This window comes from Streptopelia decaocto (assembly GCF_964273445.1).
Source record: "Streptopelia decaocto genome assembly, chromosome: Z".
In the NCBI taxonomy this organism is placed as follows: domain Eukaryota; kingdom Metazoa; phylum Chordata; class Aves; order Columbiformes; family Columbidae; genus Streptopelia; species Streptopelia decaocto.
Window position 1 is genome coordinate 17,132,199 of NC_138657.1, and position 9,069 is coordinate 17,141,267.

Here is a 9,069-nt window from a genome sequence, read left to right on the forward strand (position 1 = left end):
CACATCTGCCTGTGGCATGTCCTGCCTGCTCATGGACATTCATCCCAGCTACTGCAATCTCAAACATCACCATTCAGTGCTGTGTTTTATTGCTGTGTGAAATTCTTGGCCTCTCTCCCTTTCCTCACAAACTGACCCACAGAAAGATATAGCCCTTGGTATTCCAACACATTTCCCCTCTGAACCACGTAGCCTTGAGTATTAATTGCAATACTATAAAATTCTTTAAAGCAACTTGCGATACTCTGGGCAAAAATCCACCAATTTTGGTGAGGTCAAGCCAGGATTTTACCATTGGGAAATTGTCCTTGGGTAACTCCATTTCAGATGGTTGTGTTTCCCCTGGTTACTAGCTGTATGCTAGTAAGGCAGGGAACAGAGCTATACCCAGGCTCTGTTACCTCATGAATATCGGTAAAAATTTGGTAAATACACAACAACTTAAAAAACACACACACACACACAAACAAAAAAACCATACCCAAACAAAAAAACCCAACCAACCAACCAACCAACAAAACCTATTTCCTATGGCCAGGGCTGGTACACATTCGGCACAGGCTTGTGGGTCTGGCGTGAAGCAGCAGGGGAGAGCAAGCACAGCTGTAGCTCCCAGCTGAGGACGATGTGTCCCAGGGGGCTGAAATTGCCAGAGGTTGGTTGGAGCATCAGTTGAGGTACCACTTTAAAGCTTTCCCTGATCTCCAGCCATTCAGAGGAGTACCATTCTAAAGGGTGCAAATAAAAAGGTAAACAAAAAAAATCATCTGGTAAGAACAGTGGCAATGGTACACCAGATCTCAGGTACCATACCTATGACATGGGTCTCTTTTGCAGGGTGCACATATTCTCCTCTCCGCCACTCATGGATGCAAGCTAGAGAAGTGATGAGAGACCTGAGTATCAGGTCTGAAGCTGAAGTACCAGAAATAAAACAAGCTAACAACTTCACCATGATCCAGAAGAACAGAAAAGATCAAAGAAACAGAGCAAAGTATCAGAGCCATTTTTTTTGCCTGTTGACACCTTGCCACAAGTGTTACAGCAAAACATGTATTTCTTGGTCTTTGTAAGTAATAGCACTTGAAATGGCCCTACTATGACGCTGTTTAAAATCTTATTCCTGCTGCTTGTTTGCTTTTTGTACTTCTTCAAGCCTGTACAATAAAATGACATTCAGCTTACTTACCTTACCAGTTCTCATATCCTAGATGGTTTCTGCAATGCAGTAAACGGTTAGTGAAATAGCCTAATTTTTACTGAAACTTGGAAATAGCACGAAATATTTTCAGCTGTTCTCTCATGAACAATCCCAGTTTTCATTGCCTCATTTACCTGCAGTGGGAATATGTTAATTTGTGGCCCGCTAATTGTTCAGAAATTCTCAAATCATTAAGCATTCTTTTTAGTTTATAGCTGTCCTTAAAAATCTCATTGACAAATAAAAATATGTTTTGACATATTTCAGTCAACGAGGTGCTCTGCAGTAGAGGAAAAAAACAAACAAAACCAGAATGGGCACTAGAGGGCAAAGTGATATTATAGACAAATGTAAGAACTGTAGTTGAATGTGCACATATTTTGGCAGTACAGTGTTTCAGCTCTTCATGAACATGTTGCTTATCAGTAAACTGCTACTGGGTTCACAGAAGGGAACTGAAAGAAAAATGGGCTATTCTTGAAAGAAAGAACATCAGAGATGATGGACAGGAGCTCATAAACCAGCATTTGATTTCAATTACTTTTTAGCCAGTTCTGAGGCAATAGAAATTATTTGTACTGTGACAATGTCTAGAAGACCCATTTAAAGATGGGGACCCTGGAACAGACATAGTTGCTCAACAAATAAAAAGGAAAAAGAAAATAGCAAACTAATGTATCTTTGGTGGGGTTTTATTTTGTTTTGTTTTGTGTTTTTGTTTTGTATTGTTTTGTTTTTCTTAAGAAAGGTAGTCTTTAGAGTAAAGAGTCTTTAAAGCAAAGGAAGAAAGCCAAAGAGTAATAAGATCCTCTTTCTTCTCTTTGCCATTGTAACATTTTGGAGCAATCTGTATTTTATCATCATTGTGTTACCAGGTCAGCTGCATATTATGCCTCTGGCTAACTGAACCCCTCTGGTATTCCTCCCAGGTAGTATTTTTCTAGAAGTTAAACAAATGTAGCAAAATATAGTTTTTAGCATATATTATCGTCAAACAGAAACGAATGAAATAGTGAATGTGAAGTCTCAAATCCCAATCAGAAATTTAACATAGATGAAAAAAGATCCTTCCAAGATGGAACTACTTGTAGCTCAGAAAGTTTTATAAATTTTCTCCTAAGACTTATGCACCGGCGCTGTGCAACACAGGTCGTAGTCACAGCTGTGGCCGTTCTCATGGCTGGGCTCGCAGCACCTTGCTTACATGGGCTGTGCTGCACTTCTTGGGAAACTGCACTAAAACTGATAGGGTTTTGTCTATGCAGAATCTGTTTTCTGGAGTAGATCTGTGGGACTGTGGTCAAATGCCCTGTGTCCCACATGAAACTTCAGAATAGCTACAGCAGAACTGGAGAATGCTTATTCTGGAAAAAATTATTCATGACTCACAGTCAACTACAGCTGTCCAAAGCAATTCTTCCAGGGGTTTGGCCTGTTCTTCAACTCTGGCTTTACTTCGTTTATAAATCGGGAAGTGGAGGGGAAAGGCAAACCCAAAACAGAGAAAAAACCCCAAAGCAAAACAGGACAGAAGCCTGTGGAAATAACTCTCCACATAATCACCCAGGATTAGCCCTTGTTGCTAGGAAGGACAGTCATGAACTCCAGAGCAGCCTTAGGGAAGCTGCAGCAGTGCCTGTGGTGGGGCAGACAGACGGACAGCAGGGCTGTGGGCTGGGCAGGGGACCAGGAGCTGCTCATGGGGAGGAGGTGGTACCCACAAACTTCTGCATCCTGCCCGTCCTCACCCCTTGCAACCCGGCCTGACCCTTGCTGGGGGTAGCCCTAAACTGTTTTCCCCTTCCCAGTTGTGGAGGAACACTGGGTCCTTCCAGGGGACAACCAGAGGGGAGAACGAGAAATGGAGGTGACAAAGACACAGAATAAATCTTCAAAGAACGTGTCAGTCCTCAATTTTGACCGGGAGAATGAATTTTCTTTAGAAATTTAATACAAAGCAAAAAAGGTGAACAAAGCAAGTAAGATTGCATTTGACACTTTCCAATTAAGTGACTGTGCTTTTTATTATCCAAAAATTCCTATTAATCCTCTTGTGAGCAAGGATAAGTGATTTGTATCAGTGTCTCCCACACCTCTGCTGACATCAAGAAGTCCTGTTAAAGTGCAAGGGCTTTATGAGTGCTGAGGGCTCTTAGAGGAGCGCAGTCTGGCAGGGACAGTGAGGACAACCTTTCTCAGCCTGTGCTGCAGCCCAGCCTGCAGACGGGGGGGCAGCAACGCACCACCAAGCCCACCTTGTTTCCAAACATGACTTGGGTTCTTTAGCATTTGTGTCCTGGCTTAATTCCTTTTCTCTCTCTACAGTGTTAAAACTGAAATCCACAGCTCACGTGAACTGGCAACCCTCTGTTTTAATTTTGGGGGAGCTGCGAATAAAGCAGTGGTAAGGGATGAGTAGCTGAGCAGTGAAAAAGCAATATCCTCCCTCAGTTCTCTCCAGAAACAGCTGCAAGGTTGATTCATTTTCTAAAACCAGCCTTCTTGATTCTAAGTGCTTGCAATTAGGATCCTAAAACCACAGTACCTTCTAGGCAAATAAAATAAACTTATTTTGAAAGTGTGGAAAGAAACGCAGTTAACTCTCCTCTCTACAAAATAACTGTTAAAATACGGTAATGCACTTGTAAAGCCAAAATCCACATTAAGGACATTAAACACTGAGATTTCAAATAGCATATCTGCCCCCTGCACACCAGTTGCCACCATGCCCGCTCACCATAACCCCTGCTGTCGGCTGCATTCCTCAATTTTCTTATCTTGGTGGGCCAGAACCTACACAGCTTCCTCTGGACTTAGCTGGAGTTCTGTGTTTTACAGTTCATTATCCCAGAAAGGAAATATCTTGACAGATATATTTATGTAAAACAGAAAGCTTTTCTTCTACAAAAGAAAAAAAGCCTGTTTGACTTAAAATATTATTTTAAAACATTGCTCTCTCTTTAAGCAGTTAACATACTTTCTCTTCAAGTCTCTTTGGGTTCTAGGTACAACCAGTTCTGGTCTCTTCTTTCTGGGAAAAGCTCACTTTGGCTGTAACAAATTTTCTTGTGATTATAACTTTTTAATGGTTAAAAATGAGCCCCTGCTGCTTGTAGTAGAATTCATACTGTTGTCCTTGGGACAAGCATTAAATCCTGTCACAGCTACTCACATGTATTTAAAAAGGATTTCTGTTGAATGTGATTACTGGTCACTAGAAGTATTTCAAGATACTAAACCCTTCATTTTCTCTCTCTCTCCTTTTTTTTTTTTTTTTTTTGAAGAAAAGTAGGGCATATCTCCCTCTCCTTCATGGTTCTACACAGCAGGGTAATGGTCACTGTTTATGCAAACCATTAAACTCCTAGAAAATGTCAGAAACTGTTATCACAATTTCTGTTATGAGTGACTTGGTAATTGCAAACAGTTAAAAAAAAGGGGAAAACTCCCCGCCCATCAAGCACCAATTCCTCATTACTGTAGTGGCATATTTGATAGGCCTGTGGGTCTCATTCAGCAATGAAACAGAGTGCAGTGGACTGGGTGGCACAGAGACCGTGTAAGTGTGACTCAGTTCAGAACTGGCTATGTCTTTGATATTTAGTTAATCCTTTCACTGCCTCCCCAGTAAAACCAGTGAATTTACCACTTTGCTGAAAAGAGGCTAGTTGGGAATGGGAAGGAAGGACAGGAAGCTCTACTAAAGGACAAAGAGTATTAAAAAAATAAGGAAGTAAATTTAGTGATGCTATTTACAACACACCCTGTAAAAAAACTAAATTGTAAAAAATTGTTACCCTAAAAATATAGATTATATTGTCCCTGAATATGGGGATGCAGATTCTTTAAGAACAGTTATAGGTTATAATAATCAGCATAGAAAGAATCATCCTTTGTATCATAAAAATAAGCTGCTTCCATGTAGAAATAGTTTTATGGAAAACAAGATTAAGATGTATTACAGAAACACGATGGTTTGCATTTTTATCCTATGCTGAGAGCACAGTTAGTAGTTTTCGATTGATTATGTCTGCCTGGGGATTGTGGTAATACTTTGTTGTCTGGGAGATCACTGCTTTAAAATAACGAATCCTAAAAATCATCATATTCCTGCGGAGTTGTAGGGCTGGTTGTGAGTACAAAGGTCAATCTAGAGGCCAGATGAGCTGCTCCCAGGAGGTGACACGTGAGGAGGGTAAGGCTGTTACATCCCCTCCAAGTGACATTTTTGGAGGTCTGGACTGGAGCTGCCAGGAGGCTCTTGTCCGGCTTCCCTCATCCTTCTGTCCTCTGCTGCAGCTGCAGGGCAGAGGCAAGGAAATGCTGCCAGCCTGCTTTTCTGAAATACCCCTGCCTGGAGCTGTCCTGGAAGATGGTGAATGCAAAATATGACTCACAGACAGCCAAAGCCAAACAGACCAGCTGGGATTTTTTTTTCCTCCAAAAGAATTTCCAGACTTCATCGATTTTTCACGTGATGAAACTGTAAAGCTAAAACTCCTGGCAGCTCTGTTTCTGTTTGTTGGACCCTTGTGGCACGATGCTTGCTGGTTCAGTGCACCCTTCCTCATCCTACAGCAGCCAGGAGCTTTGGTGTGACTTACTCTGCCACATGACGCCAGCAAGTCAGCTCTTGTGGGGCAAGACATGTTTGCAAACCAGGGCCCCTGCTGAATTTACAAAATCTCCAGGGTGCGAGAGACACGAAGTTGGCACAGCTGCTGCTTCCTCTTTTGCTCAGTTTGAGCGTGTAGACAAAAACTTTGACACTTTTCCCCATTACTTGCTTGCAGCGTGGAGATGGCTTTGCATCCTCTGCTGCCCCCGCACAGCCTGCCTTTCCTCGCTGGCAGCCTTGGTCACGCGACATATGCACAAGCAGCCCTGTGCGAACGCCCTGCCTGCTGGCGAGGAGGAGGAGTGCCCAGGGCTCACCACAGCAGCCCCACGGCCCCCAGACAACCCAGGATTTACTCTTGAAGTCAACAGTACTGGAGTGTGTGCTTCCAATGAAGCATCTGTTTAAGAGCTGTGATTTACCAGTGCTTAAACTAGTGTAAACCACTGGCCAAAACATAGGCTTGAATTCAAGTAGCCAAAAAATCTAATCATGCAGAACAGAAGACATAAAATTAGCAGTTAGGAACATTGAAAATTAATTTTAAGACACATGGTTTCTTTTCTTAAATTTGCATTTTGCTTTTATAGCACAAATTTAGAAACATAAGCTATGGATAAAAGGAGCAGATTTTTTTCTTAGTGGTATGTCCAGTTTGAACACGATGAGATCCTTTCCATACCACATGAAACATTTCAGGGTTGCTGTTAATTTTATGCATAAGGCACCCCTTTGCCGTGGTTCTGGACACAAACCCTATGCCCACACAGAACGTGTTCTTCCCACCTCATGACGCAAGGAAAACAAATGCGGTTACAATTTGTTTAGATTTAAAGAAATCCAGGAGGCTCAGGCTTAATATGTGCTGAACAGTCATGTCATGAAGCTTGTTTTAAGAGATGCCAGCAGTTAGGAAGAAGTAGTTTTTTTAAGCTGGTTAAGTAGTTTCTAGACAGAAGTTTATCTGCAAGAAAAGTAGCAGAAGTGGAGAAGAAAGTTTATTTTCCAGAAAAAAAAAGAGCTAGATTTTTTTCCCCAGGGCTTATTCTAGTCTTCACGTATCCAGATAACTTGTGTTCTAATACTGTCATTCAGTATTTGCTTTCATCTGAATGTCTTTGTGGCTTACAAAATTGTTAAATCTTTAAAGCATAAAAGTCTTTCTCCAAACCCTGTGCGCCTGGAAGTGTTCCCACTTCCACCGAGTCCTTTCTCATAGCCTTATGCCATCACAATACAAAAACACCTCCGCAAATGGCACAGTGAAACAGACCTTACACGCATTTTCAACTCCAAGTCACACATGGAAAAAAAATCGTATTTCAGAGCCTCCTTCCTTATCACAGGGAGGGCCTGGAGTGCACCAGCATCATTCCTTTTGGAGGACAACATCACTCCTTTCAGAATCACAGAATCACAGAATAATTTGGGTTGGAAGGGACCTTCAAAAGTAATCTAGTTCAAAGCCCCTGCAATGAGCAGGGACATCTTCAACTAGATCAGGTTGCTCAGAGCACCATCCAGCCTGGCCTGGAATGTGTCCAGGGATGGGGCATCTACCACCTCTCTGGGCAACTTGGTCCAGTGTTTTACCAGCCTCACTGTAAAAGATTTCTTGCTCATCACAATTTATAGCCAAGTTCCCTGCAATGCCTTCAGGGTGTAATAGAATCTCCAAGGGACAGCCCAGGGTGGTGGTCATGCCTTCCACCACTCCTGAGGACCTGTCTTGTTTTTCTACCCTCCCCACCCCACCCTTCATCCCCAAAAGCTGCTGGGGCAGGATGATGCTGGGTCCTGAGCTGGGGACCAGATCCACACCCTGTCCCCTCCTTCTCTCCATGTGGCTGCAGCCCCCTGGTCTGAGTCCCCCTGGCCGCCAGTGTTCTGGTCCTCCTGCTGAGCCTGGTCCCCACTGCTACCGCCGCCACCGTAAGCATCCCACCAGCCCCGTGGGACCATGAGGGGTGCCAGGCCCTGGGACAGCCCGGGGACAGGATGGGGAGCTAGGAGGAGGTCCCAGGGATGACGGACACTGTCTCTCCCCAGGTTTCTGGCAGAGACTGTGGTTTTGCAAATCCCACTGGTTCCCCCTGCCTTGGGCGTGCAGGGAGAAGCCACGGACCCTACCTGGTGCTGAGCCCAGCCAGGATGTGACCCAGAAAAGATGTTATAGGGGACAGACACATTTCTTTCCTGTGATGGACCATGACTTTAACATTTCTCCTTGACACAACAGCTGGTAACAGGACTGGGTTGGATCCTGCAGCATGCGGAGCATTTCTCTAAGGGCACTGAGCAGGGTGAACGCCATGGCTGACTCTGCACCGGGGCTGGTGTACTGAAGGCTGGAAAGATGCTCTGAGAGTTTCTTGGCTCTCCTCTCTGCCCATGGGACATCACAAAGGTGCTTTTCTTTTGCTCCTCCTAATGCTGATTGATAAGACTTTGCTAACAAACACTCTGAGAGCAACCAGCAGACAGCAGGGGCAGGTGACTGTGCAGCTTGTGAAGGCCCTACACAGGCACATTCATTAGAAACAGTGGATATGTCACTTAGCGGTTTTGCCCTGCAGGCTGGTGTCTAGTGGCTGCACTCAGTGCACAACATGGCTGTGTGGTGAGCAAGGAGCCACGGCCTCTGATCAAGCAAGAGTTCAAGCAGAAGAACAGCACCAGGGGGAGCAGGTCTGGGAGGGCATCTTCTCCCACAGGAGACTGCAAACAGCCAGGAGTGCGAGAGGAAAGCCAGACAAAGCCATGTATGCAAGGCCAAACACCTGGAGCAGCCTGAAGGCCAACACATGCCATCAGGCCAGGAGACTTTTTTTTTCCAGCAAGCAATGGGCACCCAGTCCATGGGGCCACAGGAAAACCCTCAAAATGCCCCAGTGGTGGGCACCAGCTCCTCAGCACTGGTTGTTTTGCCTGGGGCAGGGTAGCACTGGCTGGTGCCAGGGCCCCGGCATGGGGCAGAGCCCCACTGCGCAGGGGGCCGCAGCTGCCAAGGCCACCCCATCTGCCCCCCTGCCAGGCTGTGCCGTGGAGCAGGGGTGGCCAGCACCACGGGAGGGAATTGGTGTCCGGCTCGCAAGCTCTTGCAGGTGCCCTTGTTGTCTGTGGGAGCTTTAACTTGGCAGCTGCCCACAAGAAGGATTTTGCACATCACAAACCTCAGTGAGCTTTTGTTGCTTTTACATATTTGCCTAATGTTTGAAAAGACATGTTCTTCCTACTGCTGGATCTTGTT